At 34.4% G+C, this 26,971-nt stretch overlaps 2 protein-coding genes across 3 annotated transcripts in view; one reads left to right on the top strand and one right to left on the bottom strand.

Moving 5' to 3' along the window:
- LOC143075072 (5-taurinomethyluridine-[tRNA] synthase subunit MTO1, mitochondrial-like) overlaps window positions 1–26,971 on the bottom strand; it is a gene marked incomplete at its 5' end in the record, with an annotated part of 97,942 nt that overhangs the window by 34,781 nt on the left and 36,190 nt on the right.
- The window catches only part of LOC143075071 (uncharacterized), a 32,093-nt gene continuing 14,318 nt past the window's right edge, over window positions 9,197–26,971 (top strand). The window contains exon 1 of one of the 2 annotated variants that reach the window (XM_076250330.1): window positions 9,197–9,321. The gene's annotated coding sequence lies outside the window, so the exon portion shown is untranslated. Of the gene's footprint in view, window positions 9,322–14,506; window positions 14,789–26,971 lie in introns of those variants that run through there. The other variant, XM_076250329.1, reaches the window with a different exon arrangement.

The raw sequence follows: 26,971 nt of genomic DNA, 5'->3' as shown, positions 1-26,971 counted from the left end.
TACTTTACTTTATAGGGTTTAGTACTGTACTTTTATGTTTTGGTATTATACCTTTAGGTTTTAGTATTGTACTTTTACGTTTTGGAATGGTATTTTTAAAATTAGGATTTGTTGATGTTTATAAAAAAAGAAGATGTAGTATGATTGCAAATGAGACAACTCTCCACAAGAGACCCAAATGACACACGATCTAACGACTATAGGTCACCGTACGGCCTTCAACAATGAACAAAGCCCATACCGCATAGTCAGCTATAAAAGACCCTGAAATGATTTGTTTGGGTTTTGGTATTGTACTGAGAACAGATAACTGAATCTTCGAAATGAACATTGTGCATTGACTTAATTTCATATGTTGTTATTTCATATATATAGAAACCAAGGATTAAAATACTTAGGCAATAATGACTAAAATTTTTATTCTATCTGAAAGTTATTAAAATTAAACGGTAATTGTTTGTTCAAGTTTTCTGTACATCAAAGACTTTTCAAGACAAAACAATTAAATCATAATTTAAAGCCTGCATTTAATTGTTTTAAAGCAAGGTCTTTTACTAGCAGATACATATATCAAACTACAGAACACCCATTATTTTGTTTGAATAATTTTGAAAACTGATAAAAGACTGTAAAACACTTAAATATCAATTAAACCCAACTGGAAAGTTAGCAGGGAGAGTAGTTATACACACATCATTAACTTAGGGAAACATTAGTCAATTTTCAACAACTCTAATGACAGCAAAGTTCATGAACAACATTGAGAGAAAATTTAAGAGAAACTAACACAAGCAAATCATTATATCTATGCCTTTCTGAAAGTTTTATTAACATCAAAAGTGATAATTAAGAAGTGTTGAAATGTTCGACATGTATTGAATTTCAAACTTTCCTTGACACTATAACCATGTACTGCATACTTAATTGAAATGCAGTGGATAAATGATACCAGATTTTAACTTGTAATTATCTGGTTGTCTCAGATTGTGTTTTAATGATGATAGTGACTTTACAGTGTATTTCAGTTTTTAGAAATCTTAGGAGTAATTAAACAAATCAATGATCACAGAACTGTTAAATCAACAACATTTTGTCTTTAGATTCACCTTTACAATTCTTGCAGTTATATTATGAAGAAGGAGAAACTAAACTCACATACCTAATTTGAACAGCAAAGTTGACCAAATGGTTTCAGCTGTTTGAAAATTCAGCTCTGATACATTCTATATTTTGAACTAACTTCCTGAAAAATCATGTCCACAAGAAAAATCATACCATATCATTGTGTTTTGTAAGCTCATCATAAATACCAGACTCAGTTTGATATAAAAACTTGAAGGCTGTACCTTGATCTATAATGGTTAACTTGATATAAAAACTTGAAGGCTGTACCTTGATCTATAATGGTTTACTTTTTATAAATTGTTACATGGATGGAGTTGTCTCATTGGCATTCATACCACATCTTCCTATATCTATTAATATGTTATAAAAAAACTAGTATTAATATTAGTTTAGGGGCCAGTTGGAGGACGCCTTTGGGTGCAGGAGTTTCTGGCTGCATTGAAGACCCAATACTGGTGGCCTTTGGCTGTAACGTCTGCTCTATGGTTGGGCTGTTGTCTCTTTGACACATTCCCCATTTCCATTCTCAATTTTATAGACACTCACTCTTACTTTTTTAATAGTCCTAGCTCTGTTTAAAGTTAGTGTCAACCTCTTCTTTAGGGCTGAAAAAGTTGAAAGTTGCAACATTTTGCTGTTTTGTTGATGTTTTCCCCCTATCTCCTTTTGTTCAAAATAAACATTATTTTATAGCATACATCTTTGCCTTTTACATAATCTCTCTTTCTCCACTCTCATCAAAATACCAGAAATTATTCACATAAAAATCTATTTACCAATATGATATATATGCTATTTTCAGAAACCTTCAATGCATTATGACTCCTGAACTGAACCAAAACTAAAATTGCTGTTTAATGTAAACAAGTAGGAGTGTTGTTGTGGTAAACAAGAATTATTGCTTCATGACTAAGTATATCTCTGTTTTCAGAATAATGACTGGCTGTAAACAAAATCTAATACAAATGAGCTGCATTGGATAGAAAGTAGCTCTTATTCAAGTGAACATAAATATGTACATGTATAACACTCTGATTGATTTTGGAATATTCATATACAAAATACAATAAAATAAAAGATTATGTTTGGTCCGTTTTGTTGCATTCTATAAAGGTGTCACACCACCAATTACTCCCTATGTATGTGAAAGTAGGCCTACTTACAAAAAATAGTGCATTTGATGTCATTGTTTACTTAAACTAACCAACAAATTGGCAGAAATGAAACATTTGGTGAAAGAGAAATATATTAAGACCATTTTGAGCTAAAATTTACTTGTTTATGAGTTTGCATTCAAAATTGAGGATTAAAACACTCCATAGTATACTAATTTAAGATTTCCAGAAAACCAGGGGTTATTTTTAGTGGTACCTCTATATGGAAGACCTCTTCTTTCTGATATGATTTTAAAAATCTGTTGAAAATTGGCATGTTACAGAAAGCTGATACATGTACAATTCAGGATATAACTGGTTTCTATGAAGTTAAACTTAAGGTAAAATATTTAGAAAAACTGTGAAAATTGGAAAATTTGGTTGAACAGATAGGGAGTTTTAATTGGTGGCCAGTGACACCTTAACAATTAATCTTGCAAACAGTCCCAGACTTTCCATTAAAAGTTATAAATCAAAATGGAAATAGCTAGGTTAGCAGATATATTGGTGCTGATTTGTATAAGGTCAATTTCTATCCTACACAGCTCAAATATTATTTTGTTGGATGATGGTGGTTGATGAATACCTGTTGAATACTTGCTAAAAGACTACTGTTTAAGGCTGCTATTAAATTACTTTCTAGCAGAATTTAAACAAAAAACAAAAGGACTCCGTTATTGATAAAAAAAATAGAAAAATGTATAAATATATGTACTCACAAAACTAAAAGCTGATTTGTACATTAATATTGGTTTATCATCATATTCTTACATACTTGATAATTGCTTGTAAAGTCTGAAAACATTATTCAATTGCTATTGACATTCATGCTTGGATGCAATTAATTTTCACTTCAAAATTAATAATTATATACGTACTAATTTCAAACTACAAATTGTTTACTTTTCATTATAACATCTAAACCAAGAATATTTTGAATTACTAGTGAAATCCAAATACTGGAACATTAAGAATAGCTCAAAGTGTATACTAGGTTAGATCCAAGCTTATTATATACCAAATTCATTCACTTTAAAAAGTAACAAAGAATTTGACATACATTAAATCATTCACATCCAATAGTAAAACTTTTTTGTAACAGATTTCTGTTTTCTGTAGGTATGACCTAGCTATAGCTATTGCTTATAGTTTAAAAAAACCGGACTGAAACACAATATCTGGACACCTCCACCGGATCAATATTATCCCTATGTTGAGCTTTCTGTGACAAAAGTAACAAGAGTCAAAGGCTTGACAAAAAACTTTGTATTTGTAACAGATTTGCCTTGTCTGTAGGTAGAAAATTAATTAATTGAAATAACAATGCATCAAATCTTCCACTAATACCTGTCTCTCTTATCACATGATTGTAGCCAAAATTGTTTGTTTCATCAAATATTTGTATGCGAAGACAATCTGCCAAAAATCTTACATGACATCCAAAATTAATGTCTGTAGAAATAACCATATTATTGGGATAATATCTATAATACACAGAAACTGAATTACTTTACCATGCTTACTTCACAAGAGTACAATACACAGCGGGTCTTGTGGAGGAGCACCTCTACTTAGACAAACAAATTATATTAAATAAAAGGGAAGTAACTATGGTCAAAGGGAGATAACTTGATAATATCTATTATACAGAGAAACCAAATTACTTTACCATGCTTACTTCACAAGAGTAGAATACACAGAGGGTGTTGAGGGAGAGCACCTGTTTATTTTGAAGTTAATTATATTATTTCAAAGGGGAAGTAACTTATTTGTCTACAACAAAGGGAGTTAACTTGATAATATTTACTTATTCACACTAATTGGTTAACTTTACTATCTTTACTATCATTACTTTACAAGAGTACAATACACAGCGGTGTTGTGGGGGAGCACCTGTTTATTTTGAAAAATAAATTATATTATCTAAATCTAAATGGGAAGCAACTGAATTATCTACATCAATGGGAGGTAACTTTATACACAAATAAAGGCAACAGTAGTATACCGCTGTTCAAAACTCGTAAATTTATGGACAAAAAACAAAATCGGGGTAACAAACTAAAACTGAGGGAAACGCATTAAATATAAGAGGAGAACAACGACACAACATTAAAATGTAACACACACAGCAGCGGACTAAGCATTAGACAAAATCCGATGAGAATAACCAATATAACATCAAACATTGGTAAACTGTACTGTACTTACTTAAAGTCTTTATAAGCATATTAAGATCAGATAAGATAATATATTTTGCACAGAGGTGGTTTTTTTGGGGGAGATAGCACTTGTTTACTTTGTCAAATAAACAGAAATATCAAATAAGGGAAGTAACTGAATTATCTAATTCAAAGGGAGATAATTTGATAATATTAATATATGCTGTACAGAGCAATTTATACCAGGCTTAAATAACCAGAAAAGTATAATGCACATTGAGCTTTCTAGCCTTTCTACTAGTATATCTTTTTGCATCTGAATACATAAGGGGACATTACTGCAGTATCTACTCAAAGGAAAATAAAATATCTTTTGGATAGGGCATCTGGCTGGACCTCAATTATTATGATGCATGGTCATTTCACAAGTGTATATGTTATGCCAGAGGCAGATCCAGGATTCAAAATCCTATTTCTTAAGGTTGCATATTTTGGCATGACCTAAAGATAAATATCAGGGGTGGATCCAGCCATTTTAAAAAGGGGGGTTCCCAACCCAGAGTAAAAAGGGGGGGTCCAACTATATGCTCCCATTCAAATGCATTGATCGTCCCAAAAAAAAGGGGCGTTACATCCCTGGAACCCCTCTGAATCGGCCAATGAATATGGCAAAAAACAAAAGACTTATAAATCAGAAACAAAAATGCAAATCTCATGAGCTGAACATTTATTTCTAGATAGATAATCCAAGAATGAATAATTAATTGAATTATATGGTTAAGTTTTTCACACATTTAACTCTGTATTAATAGTCAATTTATTCTTTTGTATGACCTTGTTATACATGTAGAAATCACAATACACATATGTCTGTTGTCAGACCCAGATAAATTACTTATTAATAAAGAACATAGTGACAGGCCACTGTCAGCTATCTATTATCAGAGAATTCTCCTTTGTCATCAAGATTTATATGATAATCTATATACAGTTATAAATTCAATCTCTACTGACCAAACAAGCCATTTTATTGGTTGTATTAATTGATGAATACATTTTCTGTTGCAATAAGAAAGACAGAATATTGTTTCCTTCAATCTACTAAAATAATTAATAAAGAAACGAGAGAGGACATGTAAGGACATCCCTACTTTTATAAAGATTGAGTTGTATGTCGAAAGACTTTGGATGAAGGCTTTAGTTACTACAGATATAAAAAAAACTTGATATATATTACAAAGATCATTGAAAATAATTAGCCAATTTAGGTTAAGGTCGTATGAACCCTGCCAGAGTGCAGACATTTGCACGTAACAGCACTGCCATACATTAAATATAGTTGACTTAAATTGCTTCTTATAGTATATGAAAATGGACCTAAACACAAAAAAACTTTACATCAACCAATGAACCATGAAAATGAGGTCAAGGTCATTTAACATTTGCCAAACAGTTTTGTACACTTTACAGTCATTGCATGAAACAATGAGTTGACCTTTAGAGTATAGTATCAGTGAAGATACCTTATCAAGGAAACTTTAACCTTGATCACTGAACCATGGCAATGAGAATTACCATGGCAATGAGAATTAATCAAATAAATGAGAAGTAAAAAAGTCACATGATTAAAAAAACATGCAGTTTTTTTTATGTAGTTGCCAAACCATGAAAATGAGGTCATGGTCATTGGACATCTTAAGAACAGATTAATTTGCAACTTGATTCAAAGAATAAAGTTAGCAGGTCACAGAGGTAAAAGATGCCAAAGGGACATACAAAACACATAAATTAACAAGAATGTGTCCATAGTACACGAATGCCCCACTCGCACTATCATTTTCTATGTTCAGTGGACCGTGAAATTGGGGTCAAAACTTTAATTTGGAATTAAAACAAGAGTGCACACGCTGAAATGTCTCGCCTTCTTTACTAATCATTGATATTATGTTGATAGTCCTAAGTATAAAGCTAAGCTTTATTACAACTATCACACAAACAGAACATTAACCAAGATAACTAAACAAAGACCAATGAACCTTGAAAATGAGGTCAAGGTCAGATGAACCATGCCAGGCAGACATGTACAGCTAACAATGCTTCTCTACAACATATATAGTTGACCTATTACTTATAGTATAAGAAAAATAGACCAAAACACAAAAACTTAACACTGTGTAATGAACCGTGAAAATGAGGTCACGGTCAAATAAAACCTGCGCGACTGACATAAAGATCATAAAATATTTCCATACACCAAATATAGTTGACCTATGGCATATGGAATTAGATAAAAAGACCAAAACTCAAAAACTTAACTTTGACCACTGAACCATGAAAATGAGGTCAAGGTCACATGACATCTGCCCGCTAGACATGTACACCTTACAATCATTCCATACAACAAATATAGTAGACCTATTGCATATAGTATGAGAAAAACAGACCAAAACACAAAAATTTAACTATAACCACTGAACCATGAAAATGAGGTCAAGGTCAGATGACACCAGCCAGTTGGACATGTACACCTTACAGTCCTTCCATACACCGAATATACTAGCCCTATTGCTTATAGTATCTGAGATATGGACTTGACCACCAAAACTTAACCTTGTTCACTGATCCATGAAATTAGGTCGAGGTCAAGTGAAAACTGTCTGACAGACATGAGGACCTTGCAAGGTACGCACATATCAAATATAGTTATCCTATTACTTATAATAAGAGAGAATTCAACATTACAAAAAATCTGAACTTTTTTTTCAAGTGGTCACTGAACCATGAAAATGAGGTCAAGGACATTGGACATGTGACTGACGGAAACTTCGTAACATGAGGCATCTATATACAAAGTATGAAGCATCCAGGTCTTCCACCTCCTAAAATATAAAGCTTTTAAGAAGTTAGCTAACGCCGCCGCCGCCGGATCACTATCCCTATGTCGAGCTTTCTGCAACAAAAGTTGCAGGCTCGACAATTAGAAAGATCATATCATAGGGAACATGTGTACTAAGTTTCAAGTTGATGTAACTTTAACTTCATCAAAAACTACCTTGACCAAAAACTTTAACCTGAACTTCGCACTATCATTTTCTATGTTCAGTGGACCATGAAATTGGGGTCAAAACTATAATTTGGTATTAAAATTAGAAAGATCATATCATGGGGAACAAGTGTACTAAGTTTCAAGTTGATTGGACTTCAACTTCTTCAAAAACTACCTTGACCAAAAACTTTAACCTGAAGAGGACGGACAAACGGAGGCACAGACGGACAGACGGACGAACGGAGGCACAGACCAGAAAACATAATGCCCCTCTACTATCGTAGGTGGGGCATAAAAACAAACTGATACCATATAATAGAAAAAAGGAAACCAAAGACAAACAACAGTATACAATACACAACATGGAAAACTATTGTTTCTGCTTGTTTGGTGGTGTATATACTCCAATTTCATCCACCTTTGGCTAATCATTGCACCCCGAATGTTCCAACCATGAACCTCTATTGCATGAAAACGAAATTGAAAATCTAGTTATTAAATAAAGAATAGAAGTAATAGAGAACTTGAAGTAATAATCAGAAAAGTACAATTTGAAAGAAAATGACAAATGCTTGCTTTCATACTTTAAGCTTTCGATGTTAATCAAAATTGTACAAATGTTACAGTAATTGTGTTCTCAACTAGACTCCAACATAATCTTTCTTATTATCATTCATGAAACATTAAATTTGAAGAACTACTTCATAAATTTATCTGGCATTAAATAAAAATAAACAAACAAATAAATAAACAAACAATTTTTGACAGTTTCTGGTTAACCAGTTTCAAAATCAGACAGAAAAATGAAGACAACTGTTTTTCAATATGATGTGAAAAAAATTATTTGTAATATATAGATACCTTACCCAAAACTCAACAGTTGGTAAAGACATTCATTATGTACAATTAGACAAACAGAAATAATCAAACAAAAATAATAACTGGAAAAATTTCAGTTTGGCTAAAAAACTACTTTCATTCTTGCCTACACATCAACCAAGAATGTTTCAACTAGTAAATTTTAGTCCTTCCTCAATGAATTTATAGGGATACCACTTTTTCATGACATCCATGGGTGAATCACAAATTTAATTTCTCAATAAAATACAAATTTTAGCATAGCTTTGATAGGTAACCCAAAAATAATATGATAAACAAGAATGTGTCCCTAGTACACGGATTCCCCATCTGCACTATCACTTTCTATGTTCAGTGGACCATGAAATTGGAGTCAAAACTCTGATTTGGCATTAAAATTAGATAGATCATGTCATAGCGAACATGTGTATTAAATGTCAAGTTGATTGGACTTCAACTTCATCAAAAAGTACCTTGACCAAAAACTTGAACCTGAAGCGGGACGAACTGACGGATGAGTGCACAGACCAGAAAAACATAATGCCCATAAATGGGGCATAATAAAAAGAAATTGGTGAATAAATAGGATGGTGAGTATTGTAGACCCTCATCTAACACAACATGTCCCACTGAGGAAAGTATTTAATTCAAGATATCATTTGACATATTATTGAATGTTACTAGAAAAGACCGTCACCAAGCTAACCCATCAATATTATAACTTATTTAATGCTACCCTATGCATGTGACTGTTACCACATTTTAAACTTTTTAATGATGTAGACCCTCACCTAACTGTTCCCCTGCTGAATGTTGATACAGTACCAGTCTAAACTGTTCAGTGCTATATCATAATTAAGACTTGAGAATGAATAGGAATACTACTTACATACAATCATAACTAATATTGGAAATTATTAAATAATTCCATGTTGTGCTACGGAATTTAATAATCTATACATTTATTATTTATTCTGAGGTAAGACTATTAAATATCTTTTTTAAATTTCATATTGGTTACCATGGTAAAGATGTAATTAGTTAGGAAGACACACACTTTCTTGGAATGCCTGTCCCTGGAGAAAAGTCAGGAAAATGAAAGAAAAAAAGAGAGGATTTTTCTTCGCAATCAATGTTAAAGTATAATAAAATTCTGCTGGTCAATTAAAAAAATGACCATTGAAATAGGTATATAATATATAGAATACATTTTTTTCTAAATTCTATATAAACTGACATATTATTCAATGTGGTCTGATTGGAAAAATTAAATTAAAAGGGGATTTAAAAACAATTTCTTTTCCATTTATAAAACCTATAATACATAATTCATTTACACTTGAATTCAATGATTTACAGAGCTAGGTCAATATACCACTGCTGGTGAACTATCTGTCCTGAGGGTTATAATCAGCAGCTCAGTAATCAGTACTTTGGTAAAGACATGATATATATAAAAACCTTCCTTGGATTTAATGTAGGTCTATAAACTAAAAAATTAAAAGAAATTTAGCTTCAACTCCCTCAGGCAATGAAAGTTGACCTCAGATGGATTTGGCTATAAGTTTTAGGTCCATTGGTTGTAAAGTTCTTCAACTATTTCAATTCTTATATATCCTTGACTTTCAAGTATTCTGCTTTGAGCATTCCTGATGAAGGTAAATCCAGAAAAGCAATTCAGATGCAGAAAATTAATAAATTGTTGTTTTTATTTTTTTTCTAACACTACAACACATTATTTTCAAATATATAAAGATAATAAGTTTTGAAAATGTAATTGAATATAATACAAGGACCCTGATGTGCTGATATCTTGTCTGATTGTCTTATTATTAAAACACAGAGAATTTTAAGTGATAAGATGTCTAAAATTTCTACGATATTAACATTCACAACAGCCTGTATTGAACTCCTGAAGATTTAGTGATAATTAAAATGTTATTTGTGTAATAATCTATGATTTACCAACCATATACTTATAGTAGCTGCACATGGGGTGGAAAGATTAAACTCACCACTACTAGCTTTTAGTAAAAAACTGGAAAGATTAAACTCACCACTACTAGCTTTTAGTAAAAAACTGGAAAGATTAAACTCACCACTACTAGCTTTTAGTAAAAAACTGGAAAGATTAAACTCACCACTACTAGCTTTTAGTAAAAAACTGGAAAGATTAAACTCACCACTACTAGCTTATAGTAAAAAACTGGAAAGATTAAACTCACCACTACTAGCTTTTAGTAAAAAACTGGAAAGATTAAACTCACCACTACTAGCTTATAGTAAAAAACTGGAAAGATTAAACTCACCACTACTAGCTTTTAGTAAAAAACTTTGAAATTATTCATTAGAACCACCACGTAAATTATCTCTTCATTTTTGAGATTTTTGTTTAGATTTGTTCACATTTAACTGGTGTTTTATATTTTTGCTTTAAGTTATTCAACTTTTAAAAAAAATCCAATTTTTCTGATTAAATGACATCTGTGGGAGTCATCCAGAGGCAAATTTAGGAGGCCCGCCACCCCTTTTGGTGGGAAAAATAATATAGGGAATCACTGAAGCATGACTGGAATGGGCCCCCTTTTATTAACTTTCTGGATCCACCATTGTCGTCTATGTGATCATGAATCATTTTAGTAATTGGTTCAGGCCAGTTGCCGCCACTTCTAGTTGATAAAAAAACTAATATTTCTGAGAAAGGGATGAGGTCAACTTATATGAAGCAATTTTATTTTGGCCTGAATTGTTGGTACACTCTCATAAAGGTTTGTTCTACTCATTTACAGAGAAGGAAATGAACTATTACCCTTATAAACTTGCCATTTAGAATATATTAAAGTAATGCTTATAGGCTACGTACTCTAATGTAGATTTGTTTCAAAAGGGAAAACTTTGTATTTAAGAATGAGACAGGGTACTGACTTATGTTGCACAAACATTGCTGAGTCCGAAGTCTGCCTGGAGACTCTTATAGTGATACTAAAAAATAGTAATTATTTCAAAATTGTACATTCCTATATATATCCATAAAATAGCAATGGAATCTATACCCCTGTAAATCCGATGCCCTCAAACAAACTTTGTAGCTAACCTAATTAATAGTGCACTGTAACCCATGCTGAACTGATACCGGCTCCTGACATATTAAACAAAATATTCTATTGTAAGCTTCCGTAATGATTTATCATATAATTGGAATAAATGGAATATTGATTGGAAATTAACGATAAATATATATCATTCTGCACTGTATACTCAATGTTTCTAGATAAATATATATCATTCTGTTTTCTATACTCTGTGTTTCTAACTAGCTTTCTGACTTTTGCATACAGCATAAAATTGATTTTTGACATTAAATATGATTGCCTGCACGAGGCTAATAAGAAAACCTTGATTAGAACCAAACCTGCTAATAACATTAGTTCTTCACTAATATTATTACAAGGTTATCAGAATATTTCTTGTTAGGGCTAAAATTTAATCCTCAAATTCTAAAGATTTAAAACATTTTGGTTGAAAAACAAACAACCCGATGACTGTACAATTTTGTGTTAATCACTGAAAAATTGGAGGACTAAATAATACGGCTCAAGTCATTCTAAACGTGTAAGATCAAGTAATTTAGTGTTTCAAATCAAATATATACCTACAATAAAGAAACTGAAAAAGAACAGTGAGTGAACCGTCTTAAAATGGTTCATTTCAATAATGTAATATATTTTCCCTTTTTGCATTTTGTTTCTTCTGTTAAATTTTTATATTTTCTAATGTCAGGTCCTTTTTATAGCTGACTTTAACTGTTATACAGTACAAGTTTTGCACATTGTTGAAGGTCATGCAGTGACTTGTAGTAACTTACATCTACATCATTTAGTCTCTGACAGGTAGTTGTCTCATTGGCTATCAAATTTTCATTTATGTTACAATTTAAATCAGTTTTCTTGGTTAACCTTTAGTATCATAGACTTATCATGTTAAAGTCATAAGAAACCTCAAATCAAAAAAAATAATGCATATGTTTTTTATAACTCAATGGATAATTTTCATTATAAAACTTATAAATTATGTACATATACTTTTTTTTTAAGAACATTCTTTAATTTGTTCACATTTAGAAGAAGTTTACTTTATTTTCATTGGTTCCTTCCAGGAAGCAATTCCCCGACATATTTTCCGTATGCAAAGTGAACTCAGTGTGAACCATCTCGTAAAAATCTGGTGATCGCAATACGCATGAATGTCCTTAAAATAAACTATTTTCTGATTGTACATGTTAAACATGTGCTAAATATCTATGCTTTTTGTGGATTGTTGACAAACAGGTGACAATTGTTAAACTTCAGCTTTAAACACGAATTTTAATTACCTGCCATATTTTCACAACAACATTGACCGATTGGAAAAAAAATTGACGATTGTACGAAATTTATGCGAAAAAAATGATAAAATCATGCACAGAAGTTTATGATGTTTGTATGCATTGGAATAACATTATTTTTCACCGGTCATTCGTTTATTATGATTTTAAAGAGGATAAAACATAATAATTTTATTCAGTAAAACATACATAAATATTATCCTCAAAATACTTGAATGTCACTTAATGTAGAACAGTTTAATAGTTTGTTCCTTATGGTTGTAATATAAATGAACTTGAAGATGTTCATAGAATAACTGATTGATGAATTATTTTATTATTCAACCAAAGTGCATAATGACAATGTTATAGTCAGTTAAACTATTTTAAGAAAAAGGAGGACTGCATAGTACTTGAAAAGCTGTGTAAATTATGACTAGATGTAACTTATTTTTACTCATGTAAGATAAATTGGCATACTTTCATTGGTAATATATATACATGTAAAAAGTAGTAAAATATACATAATTGATACTTATCATCATCAATATTGGGAGTGAAAGGTTACATCACCTTTTGTGACATGCTTTTTCATATAGCAAGACCTTTTAAAGCTGACTGATCATTTATGTGGTATTAGTTTTGCTCATTGTTGAAAAACATATGCTGACCTACAGATTCTTGTATCCACATCATTGGAGGATGGCTGTCTGATTGGCACTCATGCCTGGCAACTCAAAATTTTAATATTGCTTGGTGTGCTAGAGGTTATGGGATAAGGTAAACACAAATTTTGGGTAAGAGCAAAGACTGTTTAGCTCAGAGTAAAATATCATTTCAAAATAGGCTGCATGCACGATATTAAATTCCTGCTAAGCTAACACATTTAAGCTCCGTCTGTACAGCATTAAAAAATAACCTGGAACTTTCTTTAAGATTATTTGCTCTGCTGAATAAACATTAGGTTAGTACGAGATTTAGAATATATATAGAGGGTTTTAATGCAGACACCTCTTTAAAATCATATTTTTATACAAAATCTTTAAAAATATTTCAGGTCTTTTGGCTCACCTTTTTTTAATACTATTCTAGAAAGATGCGCCCCTTTCTAAATAAACCCTGGACTAAGCAAAACTTTGTTATATAAGTAGTAAATTTGCAATAACATTTTTGTATATGAGGAGAGTTTGAAAGAATATCATTTATATTAAATTCATTACCTGTCAAAGACATTCTACATAACAAAGGACTAAACAAATTCTAAAATTGTAGGTGTTTTGAGTTTTATAAAAGATCACAAAACTTGTATCAATTCAATGTCAAATTAAAGAACCCACTTCAAAATTATAATTGAGTATTTCTGTACAAATGTGTTATTGACTATATAAAAACAGGCTGGTACAAATTTATATATATATATATATTTATTGTCAGATGTAAATCCAATAAGACTTGCATGGCTTTCATACCAGACAATATAATTATATCAAATATCTGTCAATGTAATAAATGGAACCTTTGAACTGCACATGCTTAGCAAACACAAACCACATAAGTGTGAAATTATATAGATGACATATTATTAACATTAATATAACATGTAATTATCTCTAAGATTAAATGGATGGGTATTTCGTAAGTAAATATTCCTTCAGTCAGGTCTCATATATATATATAACGTATTCAACGTAAAAAAACATGTTTATACAACTTTTTTTTTAAACCGAAAAGGAAAAGTATTAAATAATCTCAACAATTGGAGTTATACATCAGCTTTTACAATATTCTCCACTTGACGATTCTGTAGTAGAAGTCTTACTACAAAGTACAGTGTAATTAAAGCTATTGAAACCAAATTACATCAAAACAAATACTTGAAAGGTCTTTACTGTTGCAGGCAGCAGGTTTAATGATACAGTAGACTATTAAATCTTTATTGATTGACTTATGTTGTTACTAAAGTCTACCAAATGTTACTGAATGCATTGTGTCACATGGAGGAGAAGCATTGATTGTGTGGACTTACTACTCGTTTTATATGTTGTGTCTTTTCAGCGGTAAATATTGGAAAAACTTCCTTAAAGTAAGTGGACAGAATGTAATTATTTAACTGATTTACAATCACTCTTGACAAGAAAGTCCATTTTTTGGGGAATTTGTCATGGTAGGACATTTTCTTTAAATGCATGTTGAATAGATCAAAATCAAAGTCTTCATTTTTCAAAATTGTAAAAACTATCAGTCGTTTAATGTATAAACTACTGAATGAAGTTTGTTCTCAATGAAAATTGATCATACTACACATTAGTTCATTGATTGTTTTTTTTAGATACATATATATAAATTGATTACAGTGCATGGGTTATTTTGCAATTTTATAGTAAGCATACAAATATGCAATAAATTCAATCAAATGCACAATTCAGAACTATGCTTCTATCTCAATTTTCAAAATCTAGTTATTAAAAGCCATTTACCAAATACACTGATGAACCTCTAACAGCAGAGGTGTATTACAGGGTGGGGCAGGGGAGACAGTCCCCTCCCTGATGGAGCTTCATATACGATAAATTTATAGACTTTGTACTAGTTTTACTCCTAACATTGGCTTGATAGATCTCCCCCTTTTTTTCCAATATGTAAACCCCACCTGGACAGTATGTTACTTTCAATATTTCTTGATCCCAATTTGAATATAAAGGGCAAAATATTCTCAACATATGCAGTATGGCTTTTGCTCATTGTTGAAGACCCTAGAGTGTCCATTATGTTCTTGTATCTTAGTTTTAAGTCTCTGATGGATGGTTGTTTCATTAGGCATTCATACCACATGATTTGAATGACATGTTTTTAAGGTTCTTCATTCATTCAGTTCAGTGGCGGATCAAAATGTGGTGGGGTGATTCTGGGGGTTGGAACCCTCTTTTTTTGGAAAATCAATGCTTTTGAATGGGAACATGTAGTTGGAACCTCCCCTTTTATCCTAAGTTGGGAACCGCCTTTTAAAAAGTAGCTGGATCAATCCTTGGAGTTTCAATATCAATATATATTGAGGGTGAGGGCCATCCATTCTTTTAAACTAAAACATATTGAACATATTGAATATGCCTGAAGATAAAACATATTGAACATTCAGGACCTCTCCTTCAGCATGCATATTTTGGTAGGGTAATTGATACATGGGTATTACATCTATGATCTCTACAAACATATCAAGTATTGAGTACATCAATGACTAGTGTGAAGAACAAAGACACAGCATGTTGTTTCTCCAGACCTTCATGTTTTACAAACAAGTTGTTATAAATATATATAACAGACAACCAATATGTTGTTAATCCTTTATAATCAGGTATTGATCTGTGGAAACAGATGGTTGAAAAATCATTTGTCAATCAAGGCTCTCAATACTTCATTTTTACTTTATACTTTGGGAAATGTTTTGATATTTTAACCATTTTGTAAAGAGAAATGCTAGTGCATAAATCTCAACATTTTTATATTATAATTGAGAGTTTCATTTCACACTATTCACCTGAATGATTCTGAATAAGACTGCTGAGTTAACTGGTATATTGAAAAAAAAAAAGATTACACTTGTTTAAATGTTATTGCCATTTCTGAACTGTGCAGGGACATGCATAAGGTTTCATGGTTCATTGATTAATGTTAAGTTTAATTAATTATATAAGTTAATGTTTCTCGTGCATTTTAGCACTCTTGTAATGGGCGTCAAGTTGGTTACCTATTCCCTATTCCCTATTCGTTACCTATTCCCTATTCCCTATTCGTTGCCTATTCGTTACCTATTCCCTATTCCCTATTCGTTACCTATTCGTTACCTATTCCCTATTCCCTATTCGTTACCTATTCGTTACCTATTCCCTATTCCCTATTCGTTGCCTATTCGTTACCTATTCCCTATTCCCTATTCGTTACCTATTCGTTACCTATTCCCTATTCCCTATTCGTTACCTATTCGTTACTTATTTGATTTTTAATATCCTTCCCCCTTTTTAATTATGGCATGGAATAGTTTAATATGGCTGCCGTTACCATGGAAACGGCACAATTGTGAAAAAAATGAGCTTTTGGTTTTTGGTGAACTGTTTGGATATGCTTCAACTCAGAATCATAATATTTTAAAACAATGTAGGTGCCCACTATATACAGGTGTTGGATGATTTTGGCGATCATTGGAACTACTATGTTGCCATGGAAACTACACCAAAATTTTCAAAATTCTCAAAATGCTCAAAACTTCATGAAACTTCACAGTAATGATGAGCAACATTGGAGTTGGAATTTCCAAAATAGGTCTTGTTACCATGGAAACAATGCAAAAAGGTCAAAAATTTCAAAAATAAGAATTTTCCGCAAACTGGATGAAACTTTACAGGAATGGTAACTGGCATAGGCAGAGTTGGATTTTGATGAGCATAGCCCAAACCGTGTAGTCACCTATAAAAGGCCCAGACATGACAACCTCATACAATTCAAACAACAAAACTGACGGCCGTATTTCATATACAAAAAAATAAACGGAAATATGTAACACAAAAACAAACGATAACTACTTAATTTCAGGCTCTTGTCTAGGGACAGGCACATACTTACATAATGTGGTAGAGTTAAACATGTAAGCAGGGTGTACATCGTTTCGGAGCATGCTATTACCTTGTTTAATTCGTTCCATCACTCGCTTATAATTCGCTTATAATACGTGTATCTTACGTTGCACCTTTTAAAACATGATTTTCAATTGGTTTGTTGTCTCTGGTGGAAGATTTGGGCTCTTAGAGGTGATATCACTCTATAAGTGCATTTGTATCCGTTCCAGCGGTCGGATAATACCCTGTTAAATATTCGTTACTAATTCGCTTTTAAAAAGTTTGTTGTACGTTGCACCTTTTAGAAAAGGATTTCCAATTGTGTTCATATCTCTGGTGGTAATAATGTGTTCTTATAGATGAAATACCCCTATAAGCGCATATGTACTCGTTCCAGCGATCGGTTAATACCCTGTTACCTATTCGTTACCTATTCGTTACCTATTCACTTATAGTACGTTTGTTGTACGTTGCACCTTTTAGAAAAGAATTTTCAATTAAATTCATATCTCTGATGGTAACAATGTGTTCTTAGAGATGAAATGACCCCATTAGAGCGCATGTACCCGTTCCAGCGCTCGGTTAATACCCTGTTACCTATTCGTCACCTATTCGTTACCTATTCGCTTATAATACATTTTTTTATACGTTTCACCTGTTAGAAAAGGATTTTCAATTATGTCCATGTCTCAGGTGGTAACAATGTGTTCTTAGAAATGAAATTACCCTATTAGCGCTCATGTACCCGTTCCAGTGCTCGGTAAATAATCTTGTTACCTATTCGTTAACTATTCGCTTTTAATGCGCGTGTTATACGCTTCAACTTGAAATAAATCGTGTTTTAATTGTGTTCATGTCTCAGGTGTTAACAATGTGTTCTTAGAGATGAAATGACCTCATTAGAGCGTATGTACCCGTTCCAGCGCTCGGTAAATAACCTGTTACCTATTCGTTACCTATTCGCTTTTAATGCGCGGGGTATACGGTGCACCTTGAAATAAATCGTTTTTTAATTGTGTTCAGGTCTCTGGTGGTAAGAATGTGTTCTTAGAGATGAAATGACCCTATTAGCGCGCATGTACCCGTTCCAGCGCTCGGTTAATACCCTGTTACCTATTCGTAACCTATTCGTTACCTATTCGCTTATAATACATTTTTTTATACGTTTCACCTGTTAGAAAAGGATTTTCAATTATGTCCATGTCTCAGGTGGTAACAATGTGTTCTTAGAGATGAAATTACCCCATTAGAGCGCATGTACCCGTTCCAGCGCTCGGTAAATAACCTGTTACCTATTCGTTACCTATTCGCTTTTAATGCGCGGGGTATACGTTGCACCTTGAAATAAATCGTGTTTTAATTGTGTTCATGTCTGGTGGTAACAATGTGTTCTTAGAGATGAAATGACCCCATTAGAGCGCATGTACCCGTTCCAGCGCTCGGTAAATAACCTGTTACCTATTCGTTACTTATTCGCTTTTAATGCGCGGGGTATACGGTGCACCTTGAAATAAATCGTTTTTTAATTGTGTTCAGGTCTCTGGTGGTAAGAATGTGTTCTTAGAGATGAAATTACCCTATTAGCGCGCATGTACCCGTTCCAGCGCTCGGTTAATACCCTGTTACCTATTCGTTACCTATTCGTTACCTATTCGCTTATAATACATTTTTTTATACGTTTCACCTGTTAGAAAAGGATTTTCAATTATGTCCAGGTCTCAGACGGTAACAATGTGTTCTTAAAGATGAAATGACCCCATTAGAGCGCATGTACCCGTTCCAGCGCTCGGTAAATAACCTGATACCTATTCGTTACCTATTCGCTTTTAATGCGCGGGGTATACGCTGCACCTTGAAATAAATCGTGTTTTAATTGTGTTCATGTCTGGTGGTAACAATGTGTTCTTAAAGAGGAAATGACCCCATTAGAGCGCATGTACCCGTTCCAGCGCTCGGTAAATAACCTGTTACCTATTCGTTACTTATTCGCTTTTAATGCGCGGGGTATACGGTGCACCTTGAAATAAATCGTTTTTTAATTGTGTTCAGGTCTCTGGTGGTAACAATGTGTTCTTAGAGATGAAATGACCCTATTAGCGCGCATGTTACCGTTCCAGCGCTCGGTAAATACCATGTTACCTATTCGTTACCTATTCACTTATAATACGTTTGTTGTACGTTGCACCTTTTAGAAAAGGATTTTTAATTCAGTTCATATCTCTGGTGGTAATAATGTGTTCTTTTAGATGAAATACCCCTATTAGCGCGTATGTACTCGTTCCAGCGCTCAGTTAATACCCTGCTTCTTATTCGTTCCTTATTTGCTTTTAATGCACGAGGTATACGTTGCACCTTGAAATAAATCGTTTTTTAATTGTGTTCATGTCTCTGGTGGTAACAATGTGTTCTTAGAGATGAAATGACCCTATTAGAGCGCATGAACCCGTTCCAGCGCTCGTTTAATACCCTATTACCTATTCGTTACCTATTCGTTACCTATTCACTTATAATACGTTTGTTGTATGTTGCACCTTTTAGAAAAGGATTTTTAATTGTCTCCATGTGTCTTGTGGTAACAATGTGTTCTTAGAGATGAAATTACCCTATTAGCGCGCATGTACCCGTTCCAGCGCTCGGTGAATACCCTGTTACCTATTCGTTACCTATTCGTTACCTATTCACTTATAATACTTTTGTTGTATGTATATATGCACCTTTTAGAAAAGGATTTTTAATTGTCTCCATGTCTCTGGTGGTAACAATGTGTTCTTAGAGATGAAATGACCCTATTAGCGTGCATGTACCCGTTCCAGCGCTCGGTGAATACCCTGTTACCTATTCGTTACCTATTCGTTACCTATTCACTTATATTACGTTTGTTGTACGTTGCATCTTTTAGAAAAGGATTTTTAATTCAGTTCATATCTCTGGTGGTAATAATGTGTTCTTTTAGATGAAATACCCCTATTAGCGCATATGTACTCGTTCCAGCGCTCAGTTAATACCCTGCTTCTTATTCGTTCCTTATTTGCTTTGAATGCACGAGGTATACGTTGCACCATGAAATAATTCGTTTTTTCATTGTGTTTATGTCTCTGGTGGAACGGGTACATGAGCGCTAATAGTGTAATTTCATCTCTAAGAACACATTGTTACCACCTGAGACATGGACATAATTGAAAATCCTTTTCTAACAGTTGAAACGTATAAAAAAATGTATTATATGCGAATAGGTAACGAATAGATAACAGGGTATTAACCGAGCGCTGGAACGGGTACATGCGCGCTAATAGGGTAATTTCATCTCAAAGAACACATTCTTACCACCAGAGACCTGAACACAATTAAAAAACGATTTATTTCAAGGTGCACCGTATACCCCGCGCATTAAAAGCGAATAGGTAACGAATAGGTAACAGGTTATTTACCGAGCGCTGGAACGGGTACATGCGCTCTAATGGGGTCATTTCATCACTAAGAACACATTGTTACCACCAGACATGAACACAATTAAAACACGATTTATTTCAGGTTGCAGCGTATATCCCGCGCATTAAAAGCGAATAGGTAACGAATAGGTAACAGGTTATTTACCGAGCGCTGGAACGGGTACATGCGCTCTAATGGGGTCATTTCATCTTGAAGAACACATTGTTACCGTCTGAGACCTGGACATAATTGAAAATCCTTTTCTAACAGGTGAAACGTATAAAAAAAATGTATTATAAGCGAATAGGTAACGAATAGGTAACGAATAGGTAACAGGGTATTAACCGAGCGCTGGAACGGGTACATGCGCGCTAATAGGGTCATTTCATCTCTAAGAACACATTCTTACCACCAGAGACCTGAACACAATTAAAAAACGATTTATTTCAAGGTGCACCGTATACCCCGCGCATTAAAAGCGAATAGGTAACGAATAGGTAACAGGTTATTTACCGAGCGCTGGAACGGGTACATGCGCTCTAATGGGGTCATTTCATCTCTAAGAACACATTGTTACCACCTGAGACATGAACACAATTAAAACACGATTTATTTCAAGTTGCAGTGTATACCCTGCGCATTAAAAGCGAATAGGTAACGAATAGGTAACAAGATTATTTACCGAGCACTGGAACGGGTACACGAGCGCTAATAGGGTCATTTCATCTCTAAGAACACATTGTTACCACCTGAGACATGAACACAATTAAAACATGATTTATTTCAAGTTGCAGCGTATACCCCGCGCATTAAAAGCGAATAGGTAACGAATAGGTAACGAATGGGTAACAGGGTATTAACCGAGCGCTGGAACGGGTACATGCACGCTAATAGGGTCATTTCATCTCTAAGAACACATTCTTACCACCAGAGACCTGAACACAATTAAAAAACGATTTATTTCAAGGTGCACCGTATACCCCGCTCATTAAAAGCGAATAGGTAACGAATAGGTAACAGGTTATTTACCGAGCGCTGGAACGGGTACATGCGCTCTAATGGGGTCATTTCCTCTTTAAGAACACATTGTTACCACCAGACATGAACACAATTAAAACACGATTTATTTCAAGGTGCAGCGTATACCCCGCGCATTAAAAGCGAATAGGTAACGAATAGGTATCAGGTTATTTACCGAGCGCTGGAACGGGTACATGCGCTCTAATGGGGTCATTTCATCTTAAAGAACACATTGTTACTGTCTGAGACCTGGACATAATTGAAAATCCTTTTCTAACAGGTGAAACGTATAAAAAAATGTATTATAAGCGAATAGGTAACGAATAGGTAACGAATAGGTAACAGGGTATTAACCGAGCGCTGGAACGGGTACATGCGCGCTAATAGGGTAATTTCATCTCTAAGAACACATTCTTACCACCAGAGACCTGAACACAATTAAAAAACGATTTATTTCAAGGTGCACCGTATACCCCGCGCATTAAAAGCGAATAAGTAACGAATAGGTAACAGGTTATTTACCGAGCGCTGGAACGGGTACATGCGCTCTAATGGGGTCATTTCATCTCTAAGAACACATTGTTACCACCAGACATGAACACAATTAAAACACGATTTATTTCAAGGTGCAACGTATACCCCGCGCATTAAAAGCGAATAGGTAACGAATAGGTAACAGGTTATTTACCGAGCGCTGGAACGGGTACATGCGCTCTAATGGGGTCATTTCATCTCTAAGAACACATTGTTACCACCTGAGACATGGACATAATTGAAAATCCTTTTCTAACAGGTGAAACGTATAAAAAATGTATTATAAGCGAATAGGTAACGAATAGGTAACGAATAGGTAACGAATAGGTAACAGGGTATTAACCGAGCGCTGGAACGGGTACATGCGCGCTAATAGGGTCATTTCATCTCTAAGAACACATTCTTACCACCAGAGACCTGAACACAATTAAAAAACGATTTATTTCAAGGTGCACCGTATACCCCGCGCATTAAAAGCGAATAGTTAACGAATAGGTAACAAGATTATTTACCGAGCACTGGAACGGGTACATGAGCGCTAATAGGGTAATTTCATTTCTAAGAACACATTGTTACCACCTGAGACATGGACATAATTGAAAATCCTTTTCTAACAGGTGAAACGTATAAAAAAATGTATTATAAGCGAATAGGTAACGAATAGGTGACGAATGGATAACAGGGTATTAACCGAGCGCTGGAACGGGTACATGCGCGCTAATAGGGTCATTTCATCTCTAAGAACACATTCTTACCACCAGAGACCTGAACACAATTAAAAAACGATTTATTTCAAGGTGCAGTGTATACCCTGCGCATTAAAAGCGAATAGGTAACGAATAGGTAACAAGATTATTTACCGAGCACTGGAACGGGTACACGAGCGCTAATAGGGTCATTTCATCTCTAAGAACACATTGTTACCACCTGAGACATGAACACAATTAAAACATGATTTATTTCAAGTTGCAGCGTATACCCCGCGCATTAAAAGCGAATAGGTAACGAATAGGTAACGAATGGGTAACAGGGTATTAACCGAGCGCTGGAACGGGTACATGCGCGCTAATAGGGTCATTTCATCTCTAAGAACACATTCTTACCACCAGAGACCTGAACACAATTAAAAAACGATTTATTTCAAGGTGCACCGTATACCCCGCTCATTAAAAGCGAATAGGTAACGAATAGGTAACAGGTTATTTACCGAGCGCTGGAACGGGTACATGCGCTCTAATGGGGTAATTTCCTCTTTAAGAACACATTGTTACCACCAGACATGAACACAATTAAAACACGATTTATTTCAAGGTGCAGCGTATACCCCGCGCATTAAAAGCGAATAGGTAACGAATAGGTATCAGGTTATTTACCGAGCGCTGGAACGGGTACATGCGCTCTAATGGGGTCATTTCATCTTTAAGAACACATTGTTACCGTCTGAGACCTGGACATAATTGAAAATCCTTTTCTAACAGGTGAAACGTATAAAAAAATGTATTATAAGCGAATAGGTAACGAATAGGTAACGAATAGGTAACAGGGTATTAACCGAGCGCTGGAACGGGTACATGCGCGCTAATAGGGTAATTTCATCTCTAAGAACACATTCTTACCACCAGAGACCTGAACACAATTAAAAAACGATTTATTTCAAGGTGCACTGTATACCCCGCGCATTAAAAGCGAATAAGTAACGAATAGGTAACAGGTTATTTACCGAGCGCTGGAACGGGTACATGCGCTCTAATGGGGTCATTTCATCTCTAAGAACACATTGTTACCACCAGACATGAACACAATTAAAACACGATTTATTTCAAGGTGCAACGTATACCCCGCGCATTAAAAGCGAATAGGTAACGAATAGGTAACAGGTTATTTACCGAGCGCTGGAACGGGTACATGCGCTCTAATGGGGTCATTTCATCTCTAAGAACACATTGTTACCACCTGAGACATGGACATAATTGAAAATCCTTTTCTAACAGGTGAAACGTATAAAAAAATGTATTATAAGCGAATAGGTAACGAATAGGTAACGAATAGGTAACAGGGTATTAACCGAGCGCTGGAACGGGTACATGCGCGCTAATAGGGTCATTTCATCTCTAAGAACACATTCTTACCACCAGAGACCTGAACACAATTAAAAAACGATTTATTTCAAGGTGCACCGTATACCCCGCGCATTAAAAGCGAATAGGTAACGAATAGGTAACAGGTTATTTACCGAGCGCTGGAACGGGTACATGCGCTCTAATGAGGTCATTTCATCTCTAAGAACACATTGTTAACACCTGAGACATGAACACAATTAAAACACGATTTATTTCAAGTTGAAGCGTATAACACGCGCATTAAAAGCGAATAGTTAACGAATAGGTAACAAGATTATTTACCGAGCACTGGAACGGGTACATGAGCGCTAATAGGGTAATTTCATTTCTAAGAACACATTGTTACCACCTGAGACATGGACATAATTGAAAATCCTTTTCTAACAGGTGAAACGTATAAAAAAATGTATTATAAGCGAATAGGTAACGAATAGGTGACGAATGGATAACAGGGTATTAACCGAGCGCTGGAACGGGTACATGCGCGCTAATAGGGTCATTTCATCTCTAAGAACACATTCTTACCACCAGAGACCTGAACACAATTAAAAAACGATTTATTTCAAGGTGCACCGTATACTCCGCGCATTAAAAGCGAATAGGTAACGAATAGGTAACAGGTTATTTACCGAGCGCTGGAACGGGTACATGCGCTCTAATGGGGTCATTTCATCTCTAAGAACACATTGTTACCGTCTGAGACCTGCACATAATTGAAAATCCTTTTCTAACAGGTGAAACGTATAAAAAAATGTATTATAAGCGAATAGGTAACGAATAGGTAACGAATAGGTAACGAATAGGTAACAGGGTATTAACCGAGCGCTGGAACGGGTACATGCACGCTAATAGGGTAATTTCATCTCTAAGAACACATTCTTACCACCAGAGACCTGAACACAATTAAAAAACGATTTATTTCTAGGTGCACCGTATACCCCGCGCATTAAAAGCGAATAAGTAACGAATAGGTAACAGGTTATTTACCGAGCGCTGGAACGGGTACATGCGCTCTAATGGGGTCATTTCATCTCTAAGAACACATTGTTACCATCAGAGATATGAATTTAATTGAAAATCCTTTTCTAAAAGGTGCAACGTACAACAAACGTACTATAAGTGAATAGGTAACGAATAGGTAACGAATAGGTAACAGGGTATTAACCGATCGCTGGAACGAGTACATATGCGCTTATAGGGGTATTTCATCTATAAGAACACATTATTACCACCAGAGATATGAACACAATTGGAAATCCTTTTCTAAAAGGTGCAACGTACAACAAACTTTTTAAAAGCGAATTAGTAACGAATATTTAACAGGGTATTATCCGACCGCTGGAACGGATACAAATGCACTTATAGAGTGATATCACCTCTAAGAGCCCAAATCTTCCACCAGAGACAACAAACCAATTGAAAATCATGTTTTAAAAGGTGCAACGTAAGATACACGTATTATAAGCGAATTATAAGCGAGTGATGGAACGAATTAAACAAGGTAATAGCATGCTCCGAAACGATGTACACCCTGCTTACATGTTTAACTCTACCACATTATGTAAGTATGTGCCTGTCCCTAGACAAGAGCCTGAAATTAAGTAGTTATCGTTTGTTTTTGTGTTACATATTTCCGTTTATTTTTTTGTATATGAAATACGGCCGTCAGTTTTGTTGTTTGAATTGTATGAGGTTGTCATGTCTGGGCCTTTTATAGGTGACTACACGGTTTGGGCTATGCTCATCAAAATCCAACTCTGCCTATGCCAGTTACCATTCCTGTAAAGTTTCATCCAGTTTGCGGAAAATTCTTATTTTTGAAATTTTTGACCTTTTTGCATTGTTTCCATGGTAACAAGACCTATTTTGGAAATTCCAACTCCAATGTTGCTCATCATTACTGTGAAGTTTCATGAAGTTTTGAGCATTTTGAGAATTTTGAAAATTTTGGTGTAGTTTCCATGGCAACATAGTAGTTCCAATGATCGCCAAAATCATCCAACACCTGTATATAGTGGGCACCTACATTGTTTTAAAATATTATGATTCTGAGTTGAAGCATATCCAAACAGTTCACCAAAAACCAAAAGCTCATTTTTTTCACAATTGTGCCGTTTCCATGGTAACGGCAGCCATATTAAACTATTCCATGCCATAATTAAAAAGGGGGAAGGATATTAAAAATCAAATAAGTAACGAATAGGTAACGAATAGGGAATAGGGAATAGGTAACGAATAGGTAACGAATAGGGAATAGGTAACGAATAGGCAACGAATAGGGAATAGGGAATAGGTAACGAATAGGGAATAGGGAATAGGTAACGAATAGGTAACGAATAGGGAATAGGGAATAGGTAACGAATAGGCAACGAATAGGGAATAGGGAATAGGAAACGAATAGGGAATAGGGAATAGGTAACCAACTTGACGCCCATACTCTTGTATGCATCACATTCAGAAAAAACAGCGTCTATGCAAGTTTCATAGCAAATGCTCAACTCGATTTTTGTAAAGTGTACAAGTCTCTATAACTTCTGGTCATTTAATACAGTT

Source organism: Mytilus galloprovincialis, chromosome 5 (genome assembly GCF_965363235.1).
Source record: "Mytilus galloprovincialis chromosome 5, xbMytGall1.hap1.1, whole genome shotgun sequence".
NCBI classification, from domain to species: Eukaryota; Metazoa; Mollusca; class Bivalvia; order Mytilida; family Mytilidae; genus Mytilus; species Mytilus galloprovincialis.
Note: the sequence above shows the minus strand (reverse complement) of the source record. Positions and strands in the feature narration are given on the sequence as shown.